The sequence below is a fragment of the Octodon degus genome, unplaced genomic scaffold (assembly GCF_000260255.1).
Source record: "Octodon degus isolate 3935 unplaced genomic scaffold, OctDeg1.0 scaffold00101, whole genome shotgun sequence".
NCBI lineage: Eukaryota > Metazoa > Chordata > Mammalia > Rodentia > Octodontidae > Octodon > Octodon degus.
Genome location: NW_004524677.1, coordinates 4,069,336 through 4,093,782, shown reverse-complemented (window position 1 = coordinate 4,093,782; position 24,447 = coordinate 4,069,336). Strand labels below are relative to the sequence as shown.

At 38.6% G+C, this 24,447-nt stretch overlaps 1 protein-coding gene across 13 annotated transcripts in view; it reads right to left on the bottom strand.

The window, feature by feature from the left end:
• The window catches only part of Fam160a1 (family with sequence similarity 160 member A1), a 337,219-nt gene that overhangs the window by 155,086 nt on the left and 157,686 nt on the right, over nucleotides 1–24,447 (bottom strand). For 2 of the 13 annotated variants that reach the window (XM_023723673.1, XM_023723679.1), the window contains 2 exons: nucleotides 9,202–9,390; nucleotides 381–576 (listed from right to left, as the gene is read on the bottom strand). The exons of 8 other annotated variants lie outside the window; for them this stretch is intronic. The gene's annotated coding sequence lies outside the window, so the exon portion shown is untranslated. Of the gene's footprint in view, nucleotides 1–380; nucleotides 577–6,680; nucleotides 6,694–9,201; nucleotides 9,391–24,447 lie in introns of those variants that run through there. 3 more of the 13 variants (XM_023723674.1, XM_023723675.1, XM_023723680.1) reach the window with 3 other exon arrangements.

Below are 24,447 nucleotides of genomic sequence, written 5' to 3'. Positions count from 1 at the left end.
TTGATCAAAATTACTCTGCTGACTCAAGCAATTCAGCCAGTCAGCCAGTCTTCAGGGTAATTAGTCAAATCAACATCTATCAAAATGACTAATAAGTATCTGACTCATGGATTAGACTCTCTACAACATCACAGCAATTCACAGATTCAATTCCAAAACCTTGGTTCATCTTGTTTAACCCACACACTACACCTCATAATTTAATTTACACTGTACACCATTGAGTTTTTCTTCCTATCAAGGTAAAAAAGGAAAGTAATAACAAAAACCAAAGTCCAAAATTCAATTAAATCAGTCCTTTTTCAAAAATATGAGGATGTGGGGTGTTTGTTATGGTATGAGGGGGGAGTACTCAAAAATAAAGAAAAATGAATTCTTACCAATCAAACCACTTCTTGGTATCTCACATTCCATTAAAGGCTACAATGCTGTTGATCTGATGCCAAACACCTCTAAAATGTTCTTAGAGTATGTTTTGTGAAAAGAACAAGGAAGGCAATATATTTAACGGCTGGAGAAAATTTTCTTCCATTTACCAAGGTCGGTGAAACATCCATCATACCAAGAAGCGAACACCTTACAGAATAAAAGATCAGAGGAACTAGATAAGTAGAGGATCAAAGAGCCAGTTCCACTCAGGGAATCAAACAAATAACTGAACAAATCCCCTTGTGATTTCTCTACTAAATCTAGTTTATATGATTGGTTTTTTGTTTTGTTTTGTTTTTTGGGTGGAACCGGGGATTGAGCTCAGGTCCCTGCACTTGCCAGCAAAGTGCTTATTCTATTGAGCCATCTCCCTGGGCCTAGTTTATGTGATTGGGAGTAGAATCACAAAACAGAATATGTTATCCAAACAAAAATGTGTTTAAAAAACAACTAATTCTACCTTGGCTCACTCTCTCTGGAGAAAAAACCATTTCAAACTCATTAACCACACAGTATAATGAAAGTTTTAAAACAACAAAAATGTTCAAATTACCTCCACACTAACTACAACTAAGCATATAAAATCATCTACTCCGCATAAAAGCACAGCCAGTAGAATGGATAACATACCCAGTAAATGCTTGTGAAAAGTGTCACAAGGAACTGGATGCACTTCACCAGCACCCTCACATCTACCTGCAGCTTCTTGGGCTAAGGAAAGCACTCTGTCCATCCCTGTCACATGTACAATTCAGAGAACTTGTTATTAAAAGTTGAAGGGGATAAAATTCAAAGCAGAAATAGAACATTCCCAGTCTAATTTTAGTAAAAAATTTCTCTGGTTGCAACATCAAAAACAGTATAATAGCTGGGCATGATGGTACACACACATAATCACAACTACTCAAAAGGCTGATGCAGGCTGGGGAGATAGCTTAGCAGTCTAAGTGCCTGCATGGCAAGCGCAAGGAACTAGGTTCGATCCCTGGTACTGCATGCCATGCAGACCCTGGAACCCTGGGCACACTCTGCCAGCCTCAAAACAGAGCATATTGGTGCATGTCTGTAATCCCAGTGCTGGGGAGGCTGAGACAGGAGGATCACCATGAGTTCAAACTGTGTAGTGAGGACTCTGCACCAAATAAATAAGTAAACAATCTTTTTAAAAAGGCTGATGAAGAAGGATCATAAATTCAAGTCCAGCCTGGACAAATTACTAAGACTATCTCAAAACATGAAATAAAAGGACTGCTGGTGTAGCTCAGTGGTAGAATGTTTGTCCCAAAGTTCGATCTCTAATACCTGCTCCCAAAAAGCTGAACTAAGTGCCTATCTTTACCTCTTTACTAATATGTTTCGTTTCTAAATTTCATAGTTTACCTACATCACCCAACAACAACATGCAGGTTTTGAAGTACTTACTCGAGAACCAGACTGAGGTCTTTTTGAGAATAGGGATCACAATCTTTCACTACTCAAGAGCTGATGCAACAGGTATTTAACCCAAGTGCCTAAGATGTGCAGGGTGGAACATGTGAATAAACAGCTTCACTGTGGGAAGGTAACAGCAATGGCCACCAGAGAAAAGGGAGGGCTGCAGAGGACGGAGCCCATGCTCTGCGCCAGGTCCTGTGCTACATTGCATACTCGCAGCCACCAACGAAGAGAGCAAATGGCATTGCCAACTTCTAGATGAAGAAGCCAAACGTTAGAGAAAACAATGGTAATATAGCAAAGAAGCAAGAATCCAGAGCACTGGAAGGATGAATGCAAGGAAAGAGTCAATCTGCAGCCACAGTGAGGAGAAAAGACCAGGAAAGCCTCACCAAGAGCAGTTCCTTCATCAATACCATGTCTGGAGAAGTATATATCTGAGGATGACACAAGTAAGCAACTTACCTAAGCAAATGAGAACGCATTGGTGAAAACATAAGCACCTACAGCCCAGCTCCAAATGAAGTATTTTTCTGCTTGTTTTCTGGCTAGCTTGCTAGCTAGAAAAGTGTTGTAGAATTTGTGCCTATTACAAATCCAACTTTTTTTTTCCTGTATTTTAGGACAGGGTCTACGGGGTCTTTAGGGTCTCACTATTAGATCGGATTCATAGTGATCCACTTGCCCAGGGGGGGGGGGGGGGGGGTAGGAGAGGAGGCACATGGCAGGTCCAAAGATTGAACTCCTAGTCCCTGTGTCTGCCTAACCAGGCACTTTAATCTGCTGAGCTATTTGGCCAGGCTTAAAAATCCAACTTTTAAAGAGATTAAAAAATTGAAAATAGAAAAATTATGGCTTGGGCTGGCCAAATAGCTCAGCAGATTAAAGTGCCTGCAAGCAGGGACAGAAGCCTAGGGTTCAATCCCTGGGTCTGCTGTGCCAGCCTCACCCCCGGGGCACACTGAGATGGCAATTAAGACTGGGCATGGTGTCACATGCCTGTAATCCCAGCTCTTGGGAGTCTGTAAACAGGTGACTCACTACTAGTCTGATCTAGTTATGAGACCCTGAGCACCCTGCAGACCCTTTCCTAAAAATACAACGAAAGAAAGAAAAATTATGGCTTGAAGAAGCTGAAAGACTACCCAACTAGGCACTGCTATCATCACAAGGTATTACTCAGTCGTGGTTGTGAACACTTGGGGATTTTTAACAACTACTGGGGAGAACAACCTGCTCGGGACCCCTCCTCTCCCTCTCTTAGACAGGAGCTTTCTTTCCCTCAATAAATATATTCTGCTCATAACCTCCATTTGTTCCTAAAATTCATTCTTTGGTTTTAGAGAACACAAACTCATACAGGTCAGGTCAGGTCAGATCATTTTTCCCCTATATCATTTGGAGGTTCCCTATATCATTTGGAGGTCACCCACCCAAGATTAGTTTTTCTCCCTGTATCATTTGGAGGCTTCCACCGAGATCATTGGATGGAGGTATGAGTTTGATTTGCTTTCATAATTCTGAATTGGGACTTGCTTAGGTAACAAATTTTTATGCTTCAAATGTTGATATATCTTTGCCCATTGCTCATAATTGTTCACGCTTTGCATCATACAGTTTTGTCTCATACAGTTTGGTTAAAACTGCTTATAATTGCATATGCTTTGTCTTTATGTAGTTTTGTTAAAATGCTGGTCAAAATGTTGTTGGTAAATCTAAATTAAAATATGGAAATGTTATAAGGATATGATATTTCTCTGATAGGACATTTTATGACTATTTTGTACTTGTACCTGTTGCATTTGAACTAGATGCTAAACGTACTGGTATTCCTTGATTTTTTTTTGGGGGGGGTTTGATATTCTTTTTTTTTCCCATAAATTTATTGAGAAACAAATAGTAATGAGACAGTTTCAAACCAAACTGGTAGGACAGTTTCAATAATTAATACATTGTATACATTCTTCCTAGTGGTTAATTGCTATACAAGATGCAGACATGATATCCTACTTACAAACACCATTAGAATAAATCCCTCTATTCATTAAGAGAATGTAATTGTATATTGATCCTAGCCATTTGAATACACAGATACAAAATGGACATTCATCTGCATCCCCTTTTTGTTGTTAATTTCCATTATTTGAATATTACAGGTGTGTAAACTCAGCAAAATATTCTAAAAGAGTCCAGCAGCCCATAATAGTATTGGGTCTTCTGCTTGACTGGCAATGTCAGAAATTGTTGACCTGAGTCCTTGCTTGATTTTAGAAAATAGCACTAGAGAGTAAAGTTATAAAGCCTCCTAGTGGATTTTATGCAAATTTATGTAAAATGGGACTTTCAGCCAGCTCAGACTTAGAAAATATACATGTCTGTGTATGAAGCATGGGACTCCTTTTGCCAGTTAAATGACATTAGGTCAACAACCGTTCTTAAAGACTTGGAGGACAGGGTTCACTGGGATAGACTGGTTCTGATCCCCCTTTACATGCTAGAGGAAATGTCAGGCCTGATCTGTTTCAGTTTCCTTTCTTTGACCTTACTTCTAATTTTCCTACCTCTTTACTTTCCTTTTTAGAGGAATGTAAAAAGTGCACAAGTTAATCTGGTTGATTTCTGATGTAACTCAGGCATTTCATGCTCATAGTTAATACAGGTGTGATGTCTTTTAACTAAAGCTAGAGAGACTTATAGCAAACTGTCAGACTCCATGAATAAATGGGACTAAGAGCTAGTGAGCTACTATTGCTAGGTCTCAAAAAAGTTTACAAATGTACCTGTAAGCTCAAATGTTCATGCTTTAATTATATGTGCTCTAATTTCTCAGAAAGTTTGTTCTTTCCTAGAAGATAAAGCCCAGCTAATCATACAGGCAAAATCTATAACAAATATGCTAGATTAAGATTCCTTTAACTAGAATCCACCAGACTTTGTCTATAGAGACACATATTAAGGCTTTAATTAGCTGTCCACCTCATATAGCCCAGGTGAGCTGACCCTTCTCCGCATTTCCTGCCTTATTACAAGAGAAGTTGCTCTCACGTTCCTTGGGCAGGGATACCTGCACGAGGCCTTAAACCCGAAAAGCTTTATCTTGCTCAGTATACTCCAGATATCTGACACAAGCGCAGAAGTTAAAAGGGTTTACAGAAACAAATTTGTCTCAGTTGATAAAAATTGCTCAAAAAGTATTTCATAGTAAAAAGGATACAAAATAAAATTATAGACGGAAAATAAAAATAGTAATACTAGCATCCTATAGGAATGAAGGCCAATAGGAAAAAAAGTCATGCTTCCCTGGATCTAGACAGAGAGAAGGGATGTTTCAAGGAAAAATGTTCAAAGCTGCTAGAGAAGGGAAAAAAGAAAGTGTTCATGATGGAGTGAGAGAAAGTTTCAGATTAATAAGATCATGAGTCTTTACCTCTCAGCCTAAAGGAAGCCATGTTAACTGCCAATATAAGGAAAAAGCCCATTAGACGTTTGATAAAAGCTCATGCAGATTTGTTGGTAGTTACCCAGCTGGTGGCCCCACGTACAAACTGGAGAGTACTTGGTGTTTTCCCTATTTCTGGCAATTCATATGCCACAAGTAATAATAGAGTTGGTGAGATATAAAAGGCCAGTTTGTTTGAGACAATACGCAATGGCCATAAAAGATAGAAAAAAGGGATTAAACCTCACATTTAAGAGATCTCTGCCAATTGACCTACAAAAATTTCTAACTAGTGTTTTTATATACCGAGGTCCCCTAGACCTCCGTATTCCGCCTTCAGAGGGGGAATGTTGTAGGCAGCCGAGTTAGATAGAAATATTATAGGCAGTCAGACAGGGCCAGGCCCTCGAAGGAGATAGCACAAAAGACAAGCTACCTTACAACTGTGGGAGGGACAGCTGCTCCTGCTGTAAGCCAGACTTAAAGCAAATAAATGCTAACCTCCCTAAAGAATAGCATCCGGGATTGATCATTACTCTGCAAAAGCCAAAAAGAATCCTTATCTGATAGCTACCAGATAAGGTCCTGTTTTATATTCATTCCCCCTTGCTACATCAGTCACTCCCTTCCCCAATGGTCCCAGACTTAATCAATTTCACCTGAGCAATGGTGCTTGTAATCCCATTGGTTGACCACAGTTTTGTCCCACCCTACATCCACCTAAGCAAGTTCCCCCTTTCTCCACCTTAGCCCCACATGGTTTTACATTATAAAAGTCCCTGGAAGAGGCAGCTTCTGGGGGAACAACCCACTTGGGCCCCCCTCCTATTCCTCTCTTAGACAGGTGCTTTCTTTCCCTCAATAAATATATTCTGTTCATTAAAAAAAAAAAAAAAAAAAAAACAACTACTACTGATGTTGGATTTGTTGGTTAGGTTTTTTTATTTTCTTTTGTTTTTTGGCTTGAACAGGGTCTAGCTATACAAATGAAGTCCAACTGAGCCAAGCATGGTGGCACAGACCTGTAATTACATTTGGGAGGTTGAGGCATTAGAATCCCAAATTTAAGCCCAGCCTGGGAAACTTAGCAAGACCCTGTCCCAAGATTTTAAAATTTTAAAAGAGGTATAATTATAACCTAATACAAAGGCCCTGGGTCTAACCCCTAGTACAAGAACAAGAAAGTGTAACTGGTTAGTAGTTCCAATAAATGTTATAAACAAAATTAATTATCCTGCCGGCAAAAATGAAAAAAAAAAAAAAAACTAACACAAACTATTTAATATATCCCAATTCATCACTTCCTTCTAGGAGAGGTGACAGACAAGCGGAGGCAAACTTATGGCATACTGCACTGTCTGTGTCACCAGAAGCTCACCATCATTAGGATATACTAACATCTATTGAGAGATTTAGTGCCCAAATGTTGACTGAAACATTTTTGTGTTTTTGTAACTATTTATGCTTTTCTATAATTATCTATACAACATAAAAATATGCACTCCCTTAAATACAATTTCAGGTTTCTAATCATTAATCCTCACATTAAATTCCTCCTGTGCATCAGATTCCAGAATCTTGTTCTCATAAAATTTCTGTAAACCATTTTCATCTTCACCCTGCAACATGGCCCCAGACTGTTCTTTATATAATTATAATACAAAGCATATTCTTGTGTGTGTGCTTTATGGATCTATGACTTAGCAAAGTTTGGAATTTAATGCTAGAATAAATTACATCATGAACTGGGTAAATTTTATAGGAAAGGTGGTTCTATTTTTACAGACAATGTATCAAACCTTCAACACAAACACACACACACACATACTTGTTAACAGATTACATCCTGTATAACTTCCTGTCTACCTTAAGACTATAATGATCACAGTGATCATATCTGATGACCATCTTTTCACCTTCCCCTCACCTTTTACTGAATTTCATGAGTTAACAAAACTGCAATGGATGCTGAGATATCTGCACCCCCTGCCTCCAGGTCTGACAGACAGATTTTCCCAGCTGTGCAGAGTACTGTGGGCTGCCAGCCTTTTCCAAAACTTCCCTCTAATGATGGAAGCTACTCTGCCCAAGATTCTGCCTTGCCCTGCCAGTAGCCCACACCCATGACTAAGGCATGTGTGACGTCTCTCACTCCAACTCAGGGGCACTCCAAAGAGCCATCCAAGCTCCCTTGAGGACTCTAGTCAGGCCTCCAGAGAGACTTCCTGAAACCCATCTCTGCCCTCTGCATAGGCCACTCCCTTCTCTCCACTTCAGAGAGCAGCCCTTATAACTAACTTGTTCACACAAATATCCATCTCAGAGCCTGCATGCCAGTTTGGCAATACACACTACCCTATCAGTCAACAAAGAAACATACCCAAGGTTATTAAAGATACTTTAAAAATATTTCTAAAAATTATTCTTTTAAGTAGTACAAGCCTTTGACCAGAGAAAAATGACTACCTTTCCCTGGCAAACCCACAAAAGGTTGGTTCAATATGTTCAGGGGTTCTTCAATACATTCAATCATTGTTTTCTAATATTCAGTCTTTATAACTCTGATTATCAGACCCATCTTAAGAATTAACAAAGTATCTTTTTATGTTATACGACATATAAGCCTCTTACCATTTGAAAAATATTTATGCTTTATATTAGGCTATTAGGTGATTTTGTTCATTTAAAAAAAATAAATACTGATGACCTGGAAAGCAAGAAAAATACCCCGCAAAACTTTTTCAGCACCCCCATGACTCCTTTTCAGGAGCTGGACATGTAGCTCAGTGGTAGAGCATATGCTTTGCATAGATAGGCTCTAGGTTTGACTCCTAGAATCAAAAATGTTTTAAAAATCCAAAGATTGAATATTCTAATTACAAAAGGTGGTAAGGAGGAAGAGAAAAGATACTTTTTATCTCTATTTTATCACATACTTCATCTTCCTTACAAAATAGCTATTCTTAAGCTATGGGAAAAAGTATCTGTCCTCTGCTATATGCATTTTAAGGGAAGTATGTTTTCAAGAAACTGGCACACCAATTAAAAGTCTCTCAGGGGCCAGCCAGATAGTTCAGAGGATTAAAGTGCCTGCTTAGGCAGGCTCAGGGACCACACAGAGGTTCAATCCCGGGTGTGCTCTCCCCCCCCCCCCCGCCCCGTCCCGGAGCACACTGAGAGGACAAATGAGACTGGGTGTGGTGGTGTGTGCCTGTAATCCCAGCGCTTGTGAGGCTGAAAACAGGAGGATCACTATGAGTTTCATCTGTGTAGTGAAACCCTATAGACCTTGTACTAAACATATTTAAAAAAAAAAAAAGCATTACAAAAGTCTCTCAGGTATTTCCAAAGCAGTTATTATGGTGCAGTACAAAGAACCCTGGACCAGAGTCCAGAATTCCTGGTCCCAATGCTGGTACAGATATTGACCTGAGGCATCTCAATGATAAGATTCTACCAGATTAATAATTAGAGAACTGGTTGGTTAGTCTGAGGGTTCCCACTGAAATCCCACCTCACCCCTTACTAACCATATGACCATGGGCAAGACATTAAACCCCATCATATATAAAACATATGACATCTATCTTGTGGGGTGATGAAAGAGATTAAATGTGATAGTGTGCTTGGCATCTGCTATTTTCCCATCTGTGTTTACTGGAACCCAAGAGCTTTGAAAAAAGCAGCACTTTGGACACATTAAAAATAATGATTAAAACTCTGTTGATTCATTGCTTTTGCCAGGTTTATGTTCTGGATATCTATAGAAGATTTTGTTCAAAACTAAAACTGAAAGTCTAAGAAACTCCAAGGCCAGTGGATTAGATGATTTTATAGCTTTAAACTGCAACTGTCAGACAATCCTTGGCCCACACCTTTCACTTGGAGCTGACATTTACATGCTAAAGTGGAGAAGCATGCCATAGGTGCTTCAGAGATGGTCTATATCTGCAGCCTTTTCTGCTACTTTTCACACACACAGGATGTAATAATGGCCCACAGTCCTCAATGCCAATTCTGCAGGGGACAAGACATAGCCAATGAATGGCACCACTGTGCAGGACCATGACACTGTTCTCTCCTGGTTTCTGAAAAACAAAACAAAATAATCACTCAAATTGGAACAGCCAACTGAAGAAAGAACTGCCACACAGTTTTCAAAACAAAGAACCAGTGACAAGGCACAGGTTGGATATACCAGAGCTCATGAAGTGGGGACCAAAGGCACTGTCTTTGTCATTAGAACCTGAGGCCTTGATTACCTCCTGGTTCTGAGGCCTGTCCACTGGGAGAACGAAGTCTAGGCTCTGAAAAGACAGCAGGGATAGGGAAGGAGCTCAGTGGGAGAGTATTACTTAGCATGCTTGTAGCCCTAGGTTCTACCCCCAGCACTGCAAGAGCAAAGACATGGTATCAAATAGTTGTTTTTTGTAGGAAAAAATGTGTTATCAAATTTGAATATTTTCATGGTCATTTCTTCATCACGCTATATCTACACATTAATGATCAAGCCAAGTACTCCCTCCCTGCTTTCCCATGGTGTTTCAGATCCAATCACAGCAGCCATATTTTTCAGTCCTTGGTAATTAAGATTTCTTATTCCCCCAGTATTGGCTCAAATGTCTCCACAACCAGAAAGCATCCCCAGAACTTGTCTTTTTGCCCAGAAGACTCACAAACTCCACATTTGTGCATCATTTTGTTCACAGCTATATATTCAATACCATGTACAAAGCTTGTGACATACTAGGCCCTTAGGAAATATTTAAGTGAAATAATGAATGAACATATAAGTAGATAAAAGAAAGAGGAAGTTGTTGTGTCAAAAATTTAAACATAATTTTACCTATCATATCTATGATGTTTAAATAATAATAATATATTCTCAAAAGATGAATGGGATAATTATTAAAGTTAGTTAGTTATCTTTTAAAAGTTCCTTTTCACCAGATGTGGTGACATATGCACACTTGTAATCCAGCATTTGAGAGGCTGAGGCAGGCCAATCAATCACCATGTGTTCAAGACCAGCCTCAACTATATAGCAAGACCCTGCCTCAATCAATCAATCAATGTTCCTTTTCATTCCAGGCATTGTGATATATGCTTGCAGTCCCAACACTAAGGAGACTGAAGTAGAAAAATTGCAAGTTCAAGGCTAGCCTGAGCCACATAGTGAGATCCCGTCTCATAAAAAAAAAAAAAAGAAAAGAAAAGAAAAGGGCTGGCCAGATAGCTCAGTGGACTAAAGCTCCTGCTTAAGCAGAGTATAGCAGCCAGGGCTCAATCTCTGGCATGCCATGCCAGTTCCGCCCCCGGGGTGCACGTCTGTAATCCCTGCGATTGAGACTGGGCATGGTGGTGCACACCTATAATCCCAGTGCTTGGGAGGCTGAAAACAGAAGAATCACTATGAGTCCAATCTACATAGTAAGACCCTGTGTACCTTGTACTAAATACATAAAAAAAGAAAAGAAAGAATTCCTTTTCAAAGTTTCTCACTCCAAAACATTAAATAATATTAAAGCATTTGTCTACTGGCAAAGTCAAGAAGTTTTACAAAGCAGGCTTTCTTTTTGGTTATTTTTACTAGAAAGTTTTAATTCATCAAGACAATAAACTAATAACATCTTTGGTTCCCAGTTAACCATAGGTAATAGAGGTAAATTATTCTGAGACTAGGAAGAGTAAGGAGATATTCTACCTTTTTAATTTTAGTCCTATTAGGAGTAATGGTGAGATAAGAATTGAACATAAGCACACAGCCTTAATAGTGTTGTTATTAACCTTTCATAGCTTAATCATTATAGTATTAAAAAAATGAGACATCAAGTCATTGCATTTGCTTTTCATTTCATGTTACTGATAAATAAAACCATTAATATGTGCTATTTAGACCTTCCTGAGAAAGCCAGTGTTGCAAAGCATACTAAGGGCTGTGAGCACTTCCACACTTGATAAACCATAGACGAAGGCTGCATTAAGAGAATGACTCACAGAACAAGCTCCAGGAACAAGACTAAGTTAGGTTGAACCCATTTCTATGGACAAGCCCACTACTATATCTTGTCTCAACATCATAGGAGAGAAAGAAAAGAGCTGATCACATCCAGAGCTGATCACCACCACCCAAATCCATGATTCAAAAACTCGTATTAGCAAAAGACATTAAATGACCTCACACAACCTGAAATCTTTGTCTATAGTATCTCAAAGGACCACACTGTATTTCAAGTTCTCCTTGTCACACTCTTTTCCTGTAATTTAGGTTACTACTGGCACCTGGGAAGTTCTATATGAAAAGGAGGATTTTTTTTCATCTTTTTTAATGGTTTACACAGATTAATGGGTTTCATAATGGCAAATTTGTACTAACACATAACACTATAATCATTTTCAACCTTGTCACTCCTTCCTTTCTTCTAGTTTTAATATTCATTAATATATTTCATTTGACTGTCTGATTAGTTCACCAAAATCCCTTTACTTGTGCTCAAAGAGTTGAAAACGTTGATTATTATGTTCTATGGTCATAGGTTGTACCTCCAAACTTGGCCACTATAAAGGAGCCAAATGGAGATCCAGATAGAATAAGGTAAAGGAAGAACAATGCAACACAGCAAAAAAAAAAAAATCACTGAGTTTGAAAACTGGAAACCTAATAGTCATTGTACTTTATATCAGCCATACAAACTTCAGTAAGTTACTGAACCTCACTTCCTTTATCTTCAAAATATGGACTTATAGTGCAAAGTCATGAGTTTGATACCCAGTACCAAAAGGGAATGGGTTATAATAAGTGATTTTCATAATCAATAGTTTCTAAATCTTAGAATTCTATACAGCACATCATATCAGTGCTGAAAATCAAACACATGAGCACTCATGGAGTAATATGTCGTATTAGCCTAGCATACTTTAGGCTCAATGCAGTTGAAACAATGACCTTTGCCTTGTATTACCTATTTCATTAGCAAAACCTTAACAAAATTTTAATAGCCAACAAATACTATGAAGCCAGATACAGTAGTATATGCCTAAAATACTAGCACAAGGAGGTTGAGAGAGAAGGATCAATGTTCAAGGCTAGTCTGAGCTAGGTAGCAAGATTCTGATTTAACCAAAAAAGAGGGAAGTATGAAATCCTGACATCCCACTACACAGAAAGCAATAAATTGGTACAGTCTTTTGAAAGCAATATTTCATATACACCAGAAATCTTTTTAAGGTCACAGCCTCTGACATTTCATTACAGAAAGGTTTAGATTCATTAAGAAAATTGAACTAAACAGTGTGTCCACAACAGACTAAGCAATGAAATTGTTTGCATTCTAAGGCAAGCCTGGTGGTGCACATTTTACAATAGCAGCTATCCCAGAGGCTAAAGGAGGATATCAAGTTCAATTCCAGATTGGGCAATTTATAAAAATGTTGTGTCAAAATTAAAAAAATAAAAAGAGTTAAGGATGTAACTTAATGCTCCCCATCAGGTTCAAACTCTGGTACTACAAGGAAAAAAACTTCGAATTCTATAATGGTGACTTAAAATAATATTTAATGATACAGGCAAATTTTCAGCCTATACAAATAGTCAGATGAACACTAATATACATAACCTTTGTTGGATATAAAGTGGTATATGCCCTATATCATTATGCACATATGTATAGAATTTATAAATAAGAAAGATGGATGACCTATGAATAAGAGTTAACTCCACATATATTTTACTGTCTTCTTTGCCATTTCTATATTCCAAATTCTGTATGGCAGCATGTGGTAGTAAGTGATTTTTTTTCATCTCTGTACAGGACTGAAAAATACCAAACAATGAAGCCTTGCCAAACTCTGCCTATTAAAATATTCAGATCAAGATTAGAAAGATGCAGACATGACTACAAACATACTCAGCCACCTTATCTTTGATAAAAGGTTCAAACAAGTTCATTGGAAGAAAACCCCTTTAATGGTGCCATAAAAACTGGTTTTCCACATGCTGAAGGCTAAAACTAGACCCATGCCTATCACCATGCACAAAGCTATAGTCAAAATGGATCAAATACTTAAATATTAAAATAGAAAAACAAAATCTTCTGGAGGAAAATGTGGGTAGAAATCTTAAAGACACAGAAGTAGGTAGAGAGCGCATGAAAAAAACCAAACTGCATAGGAAATACTTAAAGGATCAACTAGGATCTCATCTTTTTGAAAAGTTTCCGTACTTCAAAGCAAATCTCCAACACAATAAAAAGAAAACCCACAAACTGTGAAAAAATTATAGCTGACTGTCCCTTCAACAAAGGCCTTCTATCTAGAACATATAAATAATTTTTTAAAAATCAGGTTCCAAAAATTCAAAGACCCAACCAAAAAAAATGGGCATCTGAGATGAACATACACTTCTCAGAGAAAGAATTCAAATGGCAAGTAAATATATGAAAAAAATGTTCAACATCATTGGTCATTTGAGAAATGCAAATTAAAACAACACTGAGATTCTATCTCACTCCAGAAAGAATGGATAGCATCAAGAAGTCAGCCAATAACAAGTGTCGGAGAGGCTGTGGACAAAAAGGAACCTTCCAGACACTGTTGGTGGGAGGGCAGACTAGGACAACCACTATGGAAATCAGTGTGGGGATTCCTTCAAAAGCTAAGATTGGAGATCCCATTCAAGTCAGCTACTGCCTTCTTGGGTATTTTTCCAGAAGAACTGAAAACCTCATACCACAGTGATATATGTGCATCCATGTGTATAGCAGTGCAATTTGTCATAGCTAAATTCTGGAAACAACCCAGATGCCCATCAACTGAAGAACAGATAAAGAATGTGGTATTTTTACACAATGGAATCTTATTCAGCCATAAAACAGGATAAATTTGAGTCTTCTGTCAGTAAATGGATGCAACTGGAGAACATACTCTTAAGTGAAATAAATCAGACCCGCATGTGCAAACATCATATTATTTCTTAGTGTGAGAACCTGAAAGAGAAAAATGGAATTTGAAGGGTACAATAGATACTGGGAAAAGACAATGAATTTATTCAAAAAGAAAGGGTTACTGAGTTGAGGAGAAAGACAAGAGAGGGAGTGGGGGAAAAGAGATTTATCTATGTATGTAAGCAGGATGGTTTGAACAACTGTACTGTGTATTTCTGCTAGTCTGTGGAAAGCAACAGACTAGCAGAATTTAATTCTTTATTTTGTTTCATTTCCTTTTTCAAATGTTTGCACTTTTTCTCTTATTTCTTATACATTTTTTTCTTCTTCCAATTTTATATGCAAAGATATGGTAATATGAGTAACTGGTTGGAAGACAACACTATATATTACAACAAATATTGTGAAATTCATATTACTTTAAGTGAAATTCTGTATCACTTGTAATTTTTTAATTCTAATTTTTACTCTCTTTAAAAATAATTTTAATAAAATATTTAGTTCGGATGGAGAGAGAGTGCTAGCAACTGGGGCAGCCAAGGGTAGAGTCCTAGAAGAAGTTTATTTGACACAGTCTTTACTACATGAGCAGAATCTGGATCTACAACATAGTGTTTAAGAGCACAGAGTCCAGGCCTGAATTTCCTAGTTTCAAATCCTAGCCTTGCCACTTTCCCTGCTGTACTGGCAAATCACTCCAATTCTCTGTGCCTCAGTTTTCTTATCTACAAAACAGGATGTTAACAGTTCCTTTCTCATAGAGATCTTGTGAGCATGAAATAAATGCACAGAAGGGCTGCAGAACAGAACTTGCCTGATGATACATAGTAAGTGCTACATAAGCACTAACATAGTCATTAGAAGGGAATTTCAGGCAACATAATATTTCACCCTTTTGCCAAATTCCTATTCTGTATCAGATGCATTGTAAAATCATATCTAGCAACTTGAGGAAGGAAAGACTATCATACCCAATTTATAGTTGAAAAGTTGCAAGCAGAGAGAAAAAAGGGGTTAACTACCAATGGATACAAAGCAAATGTGATTCCCAGACCCATGCTCTCAACCATGGCACCATCCTTCAGGGAGCAGTGAACAACCTTACCTGGGCACACGACCTACTCTTAGAAAGTCCTGCCGTTGACAGCAAGCGAAGAACTGAATAATGAAAGCCAGGCAAGAGGGTTAAGCTCTATTTTATCAGGCAATGAAGAGCTCATAAAGAATTCTGAGCAAAATAGTTATAGGACACAGCATATAAGGAAACAAGTCTGGCACAAATAATCATGGAATAAGCTGGTATGAGGCAGGGAAGGTGGATGGAAACAAAGAGTAGGAGCAAAGGAGGGAGGCAGGGTGAGGGCAGGAAGAAGCAGAGAGAGAAAATAAATACAAATCAAACAGGTATCATGGTGACAGCAAAGAGAATAAGGCAAATCAAAAATACTTTGAAGGAAAAATTAAGAGATCTTACAAACAACAAATATTGAAGCAAAGCAGGGTCTGGGTGGAAAGGCACAAAATCCACTGGAGGGTCCAAGAGGGGGGGAAAAATATATATATATATATATATAATGTATTTTAGGGGAGGGTCTACAAGGTGTTCAGAGTCTCACTACTAGATCAGACTCATAGTGATCCACCAGTTTACAGTCTCCCAAGAGCTGGGATTACAGGCATGTGCCACCACGCCCAGTCTCAATTGCCATCTCAACACACAACAGGGGTGGGGCTGGCATGGCAGGCCTGGTGATCAAACCACTGGCCCCTGCACCTGCTTTAAGGGGCTTTAATCCACTGAGTTATTTGGCCTGCCCTTTCCTTATTATTTTGATTTCTGTCAATTTTGTCAAGTGTTCTGTATGATTATTTAGTTTTAAGTCATCTTTTTAAAACCTAGCCAGTAAAAACATAGAACAAAGCCCACACACCACTGTACCCTGGACAAGCAATACCTGATGGCTGAAAGGTGTACAGCAGTAAATGACAAAAGTGATCAGTTAGGAACCCAGGAACATAAACATCCACTGTGCAAAGGAAGTGGCTATTTGCAAAACCAAGGTAATGGCTAATGGCTAGGCCCACAAAGAGTGCCTGTCTGATGACATCTCTGGGAACAGAAATGTGCTGATTTACCTCTTGTTTTAAAGAAGCAAGAGCCTGCCAACAGACATATGTGATTGATCTAATTAGCTTACTGAGCTGAGGGACCAGCATGCCAAAATCATAGGTACTCACAGACTACTCCTTCCAGGACAAAGCAATGTCACATAAAAGCCTATCCTTCAACTTCGACACTCATTCTCATTAAAAAGGATGAAACCTGCCGGTACTCAGCATGAAGGGACTTAATGAGAACTATTGGATGGTGATGACACAGACGTGGGCTTCAAAAGGAAGAGCTCTCATGGTGGAAAAGAGAAAGGAATGTAAAGGACTGTGAAAATGTATGTGCAGTGGCTAAATTCCAATTACCAGCTTGGGCTGGGCAATTTTACTACATTATGCCTGCATTAACATTCTCACTCTCTGCTTAATGCTTTGTGAACACAACTCACAATTCCTCTCTGTACTCAGGGTTATTAGCTCATATAAGTCTGTTGAAATTGGAAAACTTCTGACTTCATTCAGCAAATATTCTTGGGTACTCACTATTCATAGGTAATAAAAGACTTATGGTCTTTTGTTGCTAATACAAGAGATGGCCTATAACTCAGGGTTTTGTTGGTGGGACGCTTACTAAGAAGAGAACAGCCTCAAAAACAGAAGTGGCAACATTAGACTTGTTCTAATGATCTGCTGACCCCAACAAGCAGCTGGCTAGTTATTCTTAGGAGATATATATATATAAAATATTCTTCAGGCAAGACATTTTGTGTGTGTGTGTCTGTGTGTGTGTGTGTCTGTTTCTCTCACTGTCTCTCTTAGTCAGATTAAAGGCAACCTTGATCAGAAAGAACCTGCAAAGTTAAGACTCCCTGTGAGGTATTTATTCCAGAGAAATGAAATTTCATTGTAAAGCAAAACTCCGTACTGGTTTACAACACTCACAACAATTTTATTTTTGTAAGATCCAGTGCAGATGTCCTTCAACAAGCAAATGATTAAACAAATTGTGATATATCCATTCCATGGAATATTACTCAGCAACAAAAATATACTGTTGTTAACTGCAACAATTTCAATGAAACTCTAAGGATTTGAGTGAAAAATGTTAATCACAAGTAAATCACATGATTTCATTTAAACATTTTTATGTGACGTAACTTTGGAAATGGAGAAAGGATTAGCGGTTGCTAGAGATGGTGCAGGAAGATGAAAATACTGAGAACAGGAAGAGACAGATATGATTGCCAAAAGGATCCTAACAGGGCTAGAACTATTCAAATTGTGAGTATAGCAGTAGATATATAAATCTACACAGGTGACAAACTTTATAGAACAATGGATGCACACATAAATATAAATAAAACCAGGGAAGGTCTGTGGACTGTATCACATTGAAACCCTGGTTATGACATTATGCTGTAGTCTGATTAAACGTTTCTATTGTGGAAATCTGGGCAAAGTAGAGAAGAGCTCTCTCTATATTGCTTTCTTATAAGAGTATCTCAATACAACTTCAACCAAAACACAAAAAGGGCCATCTTCTCAAGTGTACAAGCAAAGCCAAACAATGTATTCTTTTTTCATTATTTTTTTATTTTTTTGCAGAACCGGGGATTGAACTCAGGCCCTTGCACTTGCCAGGGAAGCGCTTTCTACTGAGCCATCTCCCTGAACCCAAACAATGTATTCTTTCCTTGGGAATATAAAATAGCACCTTTTTTCCAGCAGACATTTGGTGATGCTATCAAAAGTAAACAAATGCACAACTTTTGATCCAATAATTCCACTTTTAGGGTATAATTATTCTAAGTAATAATTTATCATGTGCCAGTGACATGAACATTTATTTCAGCAGTGTTTTTTTTATATAAAGATTAGAAACAAATATGGTATATTTACCCTAGAAGTTTTATCTAGTCATGAAATAATTTGTGGAGTTAAACCACTGATCTAGAATGATGGTCAAGATTTATATCCAGCTATATCCAATAATATTTATTCAGCATCTATTCTCTGCTAGGAATTGCTCTGGCAGTGGGAACTCTTGACATACCAAAGAAAGTAAGAACTCCACTCAACAAAATGTAGTCTGGTGGATTGTCCTGCATTGGTTAAGTAAAGGAAACCACCATTCATATAGCTCTCTGGGTGATCACAAACACAACATACATATGCACACACACACATATATATATACACACAAATATACATATCTATATTTAAACTCTAAAAAGACAGAATCAAAATGTTAATAGTGGTTACTTCTAGAAAGTGAGAATGTCTCTGTGCTTTAACTCTACTAGCCTTGCTTATCTATACATCCTAAGTTTCTAAAACTAACAAATTTCACTAGTTTTAAATTTCATTTCATTATTGAAGGAAAAAGGCTGGTAGATAGGAACTGCTTCCTTCCTCAACAACACATGACATTTTAATGACATAATTAACATTAAGTATATTCATTTAACCAATCTGCTAATGGTTGAATATTTAGTTTACTTCTAGGTTTTCAGTGTCATAATACAAGAATACTCTAAATGTTTGATTTTTGTCCTTCAGTCAAAGCCCCAAGAGCAAAACATGAGTTCCCACCGTATGGACCTCTGAAGCCTTCTGATGTAAGTGAGCTTCCAAAAATCTGTACCTGGGCTGGTAAAATAGCTCAGCAGATTAAGTACCTGCTTAGGCAAGAGCAGGGACTGAGGTTTGATCCCCAGCACCACATGCCACACTGGCCCTCCCCCCAGGCTCGCTGAGCCAGCCACCTAGATAGGGTGTGGTGGAGCACGCCTGTAATCACAGTGCTGGGGAGGCTCAAAGCAGGAGGACCACTATGAGTCCAACCTGTCTGGTGAGACCCTATACCAAATGTAGTTCAAAAAAAGCTGTACTGAGCCGGGGAGATGGCTCAGTAGAACAAGTGCTTGCCTGGCAAGTGCAAGGGTCTGAGTTCACTCCCCAGTTCTGCAGCAAAGAAAAAAAAAAAAACTGTACCAGAGCTGGTGATATAGGTCAGTGGCATAAGTGCCTGCCTGGCAAGTGCAAGGTCCTAAGTTTGATCCCTGATATTACCCCCACCCCCAAAAAAGTAAAAACTGTACCACTTTGTATATCAGGAATTAATGATCTATTTTCTCTGTGCTCACTAATCCTGCAACCAACACTAAGGATTAATTCACTCTTAATTCTCTAGAATTTCACTTTTGGGGGGAAAAACATTTTTAACAGCAAATCAAAATACAAAAAATCATTTGGATGTCAGTTAAACTAGAAAATTGAATTTGTCAATCTTATTTAAATTGCATGGGGCCAGGGAAATAGCTCAGGAGAAAAAGCGCTTGCCTGGCAAATGCAGGGTCCTGAGTTCAATCCCCAGTCCTGAAAAAAAAAAAAAATTAAATAAATTGTAGAATTTTGTCAAATCCATTAAGAAAAACACAAAAAAAATCACCTCTACAAGACACTACATTCAATTCAATGATCTTTATTTAACTAATCAATTTGGATTTCTATCTGGTATCTCCAAAGCTTTAACCTACATAGATCAAACTCCCCACCAAGAACTCCCAGTCTAAGGACGGAGAGGTACCTTTTCACAGTAACCACCTCCTGAGAAGAACATGACTAGAAATGAGACAGTGGGTTCTGTGTGCCTGCTATAAGGCACAGAGCACAGCCCAAACCCCAGGACATATTATAGGGTCCAAAAATATTGTCTATAATTAGTGTTTCTATTTTAAGTAACATAACTTTAATACACCATAAAGAAGACTTCAATAGCAGCTGTTTCAGTTCTCTTCATTTTACAAAACAAGTTTGCAAACTTGGGCCGAGAACTCAGATCTCCTCAATGTCAGTCTCATTCCTCTTCCTCTACTGCTGTTTTGTCTGTTGATAGGTTCTCCACATGCTGACTAGAAGCCAGAGATACCCTCACTCTCACAATTACACTTAATCATGGTGTTCTGCAATTTGAGATTTAAGTCTACATGCTCAAAATACATTTGGTTTATAGACATCTGCCTGGTTACATAGTAATTCCCTAAAGTAGATATTTTTAAGTCACAGGTTTATAGCAAATGGGTTTATACCCACCTCAGGTGATGATGAATGATTGATTATAAATCTCTGATACAGGGTTTCTGATTGCATTAGACAGAGGGTGTGAAGACTAATTAAAAATGTTCATACATTCATCACCACTGATTGTACATAATCCACTGCTGAAGGTACAAGTGCAGCACCTTCCTAAAATGACAGAGAAAACAGATGAATTTTCTCTCAGAACTCCCAGAGGCTATCTGTCTTGATTTCAGAGTAAATGAATTTTCCTAATAACCTAAATCACAAACAGAATGACAGTTAAGAAACCCTGGGCCAAACATCAGTATTCTGTCTGATTGGACCAGACCTGATCACATGGTACATGATCAATAAATAATTACAGATGGGTTGGTAAACAGGTCTATAGGCATACTTTTGGGATTTTCAAAACTAATTTTTTTAGATATCTACATAATTAGAAGTCACAATGTGTGTTCGAGTCAGCTAAGGGAAATATATTCTACATGCCACCACACACAGCCCTCACATAGGCTCCCTCACATCTGTTCCAGCCCCATAGAGGATGGCTTATACTAAGGTTTTCCCACACCTCAGGGCAACAATCATGTGCCAAACCATCACCAAGGATTCAACCCATGTCCCACGCTGAAAAGAGAAGGATGAGAGGAGCTGACGGTCACTCTGTGCTCTATTACTTCTCAGGAAACTCTGTTCCTTCCCTTTCCACTCTTCCCTTACTTAAAACCCATAACTGCCAACTTCCTCTCTGACACGATTTGGGAGTCAAAATTCAGGAGGTAAGGACTGAAAAAGCTGCCCATCATGCTGCCTAAAAGTGCCCAAGTACAGAAGGAGCACACACTTCTGTTTGTCATCCCTGGGGCACCTCTGATGTCTGCAGTGGGAACATTCAGATGAGTGGAAAAACGGGGGAGGTCCATGGAAACTGCCTAGCAGAAAGCATGTTGGAGAACTGGCTTAGACCGCCTGGCTTAGGACTCACAATCTGTGCCACAAGTACAGGTCAGTGACAGAGCACTTGTCTATCATGCACAAGGCCCAGGGCTCAATCTCCAGCATCACAAAAAAAGATCCTGCTAAATGAAGATATCTGAGGCTCTACCTTTTGATCCACATTATATATAAAGGATCTGATAGATGTAAAGGGAGTAGATATTACATAATCTTCATTAATAGCAAGTAAGAGAGTTTGGAAATTAATGGTACTGTATTAATTATAATTAATACAGTATTTATAAACATAAGGTGGAAAAGGGAAAGATTAATGAAAAGTGATCCCCGACTTAACCAATGAAATGACAAAACCAAGAAATGGTATAGCCCCAATAATGGGGAGACTGTTATGCCACACAGTCTATGTTCTTTCCATATGAATTACTAATGAACATAATTTGCTATTTTACACCTTTATTATCCATTCTTTAAATAGTCCTATTTTGATTTTGTGCAAACTCTTGCATCCTTCTTACCTTACTCCCCTCTTTACACATCTCTTGATAGGCCCAGAAGATCCAGGCTCTATCCCTATAGACACCAATGTCATTTACACCAAGTACCAGTCAGCCTCCATCTGCCTGTCATTCACTCAACAGATTCTACTTTGCATCAGGGTCAATACTAGTCATGAGGAAAGCACCAGTGAATAAGTCAAACATGGCCCCACCCTTAGGAAGCTTCGCCTATAAAAATGAGGAGCTACATAAAAATCAGTTGTTCCTTTCAGTTTTCAAATTTTGGGTTTATGATTTTTTTTAATTTTGTTTTTATAATCCTGGAGATTAAGTCCAGCACCTCCTATATGCTAACCAACCTTTCTATCACTAAACTACACCCGAACCCACTTTTAAGTTTTTAACTTACTCTTCTTCTTTCGATTCTCAAGGCATTGACTTCACTTTTTTCATTTCCATAATTAATTACCTCTGCCACTTCAAAATGGCAAGTGCCATATGAAAATTTTACTTTCTAACAAAGAGATTTAACCAAACCGGTACATAATACATAAAGGACAAAAATGCAGAGGAGGGACTCTACACAAATTAGAACCTCAAAAAGAAAGTATAGCAGTGTTATTTTAAATAACAAAGAATGTCAGTAAAGGTTATAGAGAGAAAAACAGGCAGGAGAGAATGACAGCAAGCACAGCTGGCTCTTTCACCTGAAAAAGTGGAACCCAATCCCATGACAATCTGGTCCCTGGGTCATTCAATTCTGATTGCTTAATGAAAGTGTGCAAATCAGCAGACATTATGGTGGAGTGTTCCAAATGTCCCTAATTATAACCACGCAGAGGAAGGCCTTAAAAATCATGCTTCATCCTATTTGGAAGGGTGTCTGGCACATCATTAATTAAAACACCTCAGCTCCCAACTACATTAGAAGCATAACAATTATCTTCATGCAAAATTCACCTTATAACACTTGAAATGCTTCAATCCCTATGTTGACAACAGAACATAAACAAAAAGACCAAACATTAAGGCTCCTATCCTTCCTCTATAGTAGCAGATCAAAGTTAAGAGCTCCACCCTTTGGGAATAGAAGGTATTAACAGGCCTGAGAAAGAAGTACAATGATCAAGATTATTAACAGAATATTAGCAGAGCCTGACTTTTCTTAAGTCATTGCCATGTGTCAACATTGCATGAAGTACTGTTGTGTATGCCCCAAGCTCAGAAAGTTGGGGTCACCCAGTCAGAACAGGCTCCAAAATCTATCCTGTTAATCCAATGCTACCAAAGAGGTAATGTCAAAATGATGAGGGCAGGGAGGAGAAACAGTTGTTAATTGTAAACATCTCAGCAGAGCACAGTTTACAAGATTAAAAACAGCCACAGAAGTTGGAACCACTAGAAAAGTTCATAGAAAACTTACTTTCTCTCCCAGGGATGGTAAAACTTGAACAAAGAGAAATGGTGTGCCTGTAGTGCAGGAAAGAATGACACGTAGGGTGCCTTCCTGAGGAGTGGGCACTTTCTATCCAGTTATTCCACAAACATCCTTTCCATCCCTCCTCTGCGTCCAGTGCCAACCTCCATGTGCTACAGAACTGCAAGACACCAAAGAAAACAAGAACCTGTACCCAGCATCCATAAAGAGAGGGGGTGGTGCTGGCAGGTCCTCCTTCAAGAATGCTCAAATCCAGCGTTTCTTCACTCAGAGGAATTCTTCACAGTTTAAGAACTTTCCCTACCTAGCCCCTAAACCACTCATACTATATAGCAAGAATGGTATTAACTCCAAAGCATTGAGTTTTAAGTATTTCTCCCTAATAAGTGAAAACTTTTAATCTTTCTCAAGTCTTTTCTTAGAGGTTTTGAGAAGCTATCCTGGTTATCAGGCACCAAGAAAAACAGGTCTGAAATTTTATAAGATGGTCCAAAACTAACACCCAGCACTATTCATAATGTTTCAACATGGCCCTGTCTGCGTCCAGTTATTTTTAAAGAACTCAAAACATAAAAGCAAGTCATAGGGGCTGGGGATTTAGCTCAGTGGTAGAATGCTTGTCTCGCAAGCTGAAAGCCCTGGGTTCAGTCCTCAGCCTCAAAGAAATAAAAACTAAAATAATAATAATAATAATAACAACAATAACAATAACAAAAAACAGCATGTCATGACCTTATGGAGTCAAATAAATCTGGCTTTAAATCCCAGCTCTAGGGCTGGTAAGGTAGCTCAGTGGACTAAGCACCCAGGGTTTGATCCCTGGCTCCACATGCTGCACCAGCCCTGCCCCACAGCATGCTGAGCCAGCCACCAAGACCAGGCATAGTGGTGAATGCCTGTAATCCCAGGGCTGAGGAGGCAAAAAACAGGAGGACCACTATGAGTCAAAGTTGTGTAGTGAGTCCCTGTACCAAATACATAAAGACTAAAAATAAATAAAAATCACAGTTCTAGGGCTGGAGAGATGGCTCAGTGGTCTAAAGCACCTACTTGGAACAAGCTTATCAAAGCATCAGGGACTGCGGTTCAATCCCCCAGCACCACATGCCAGCCAGCCCC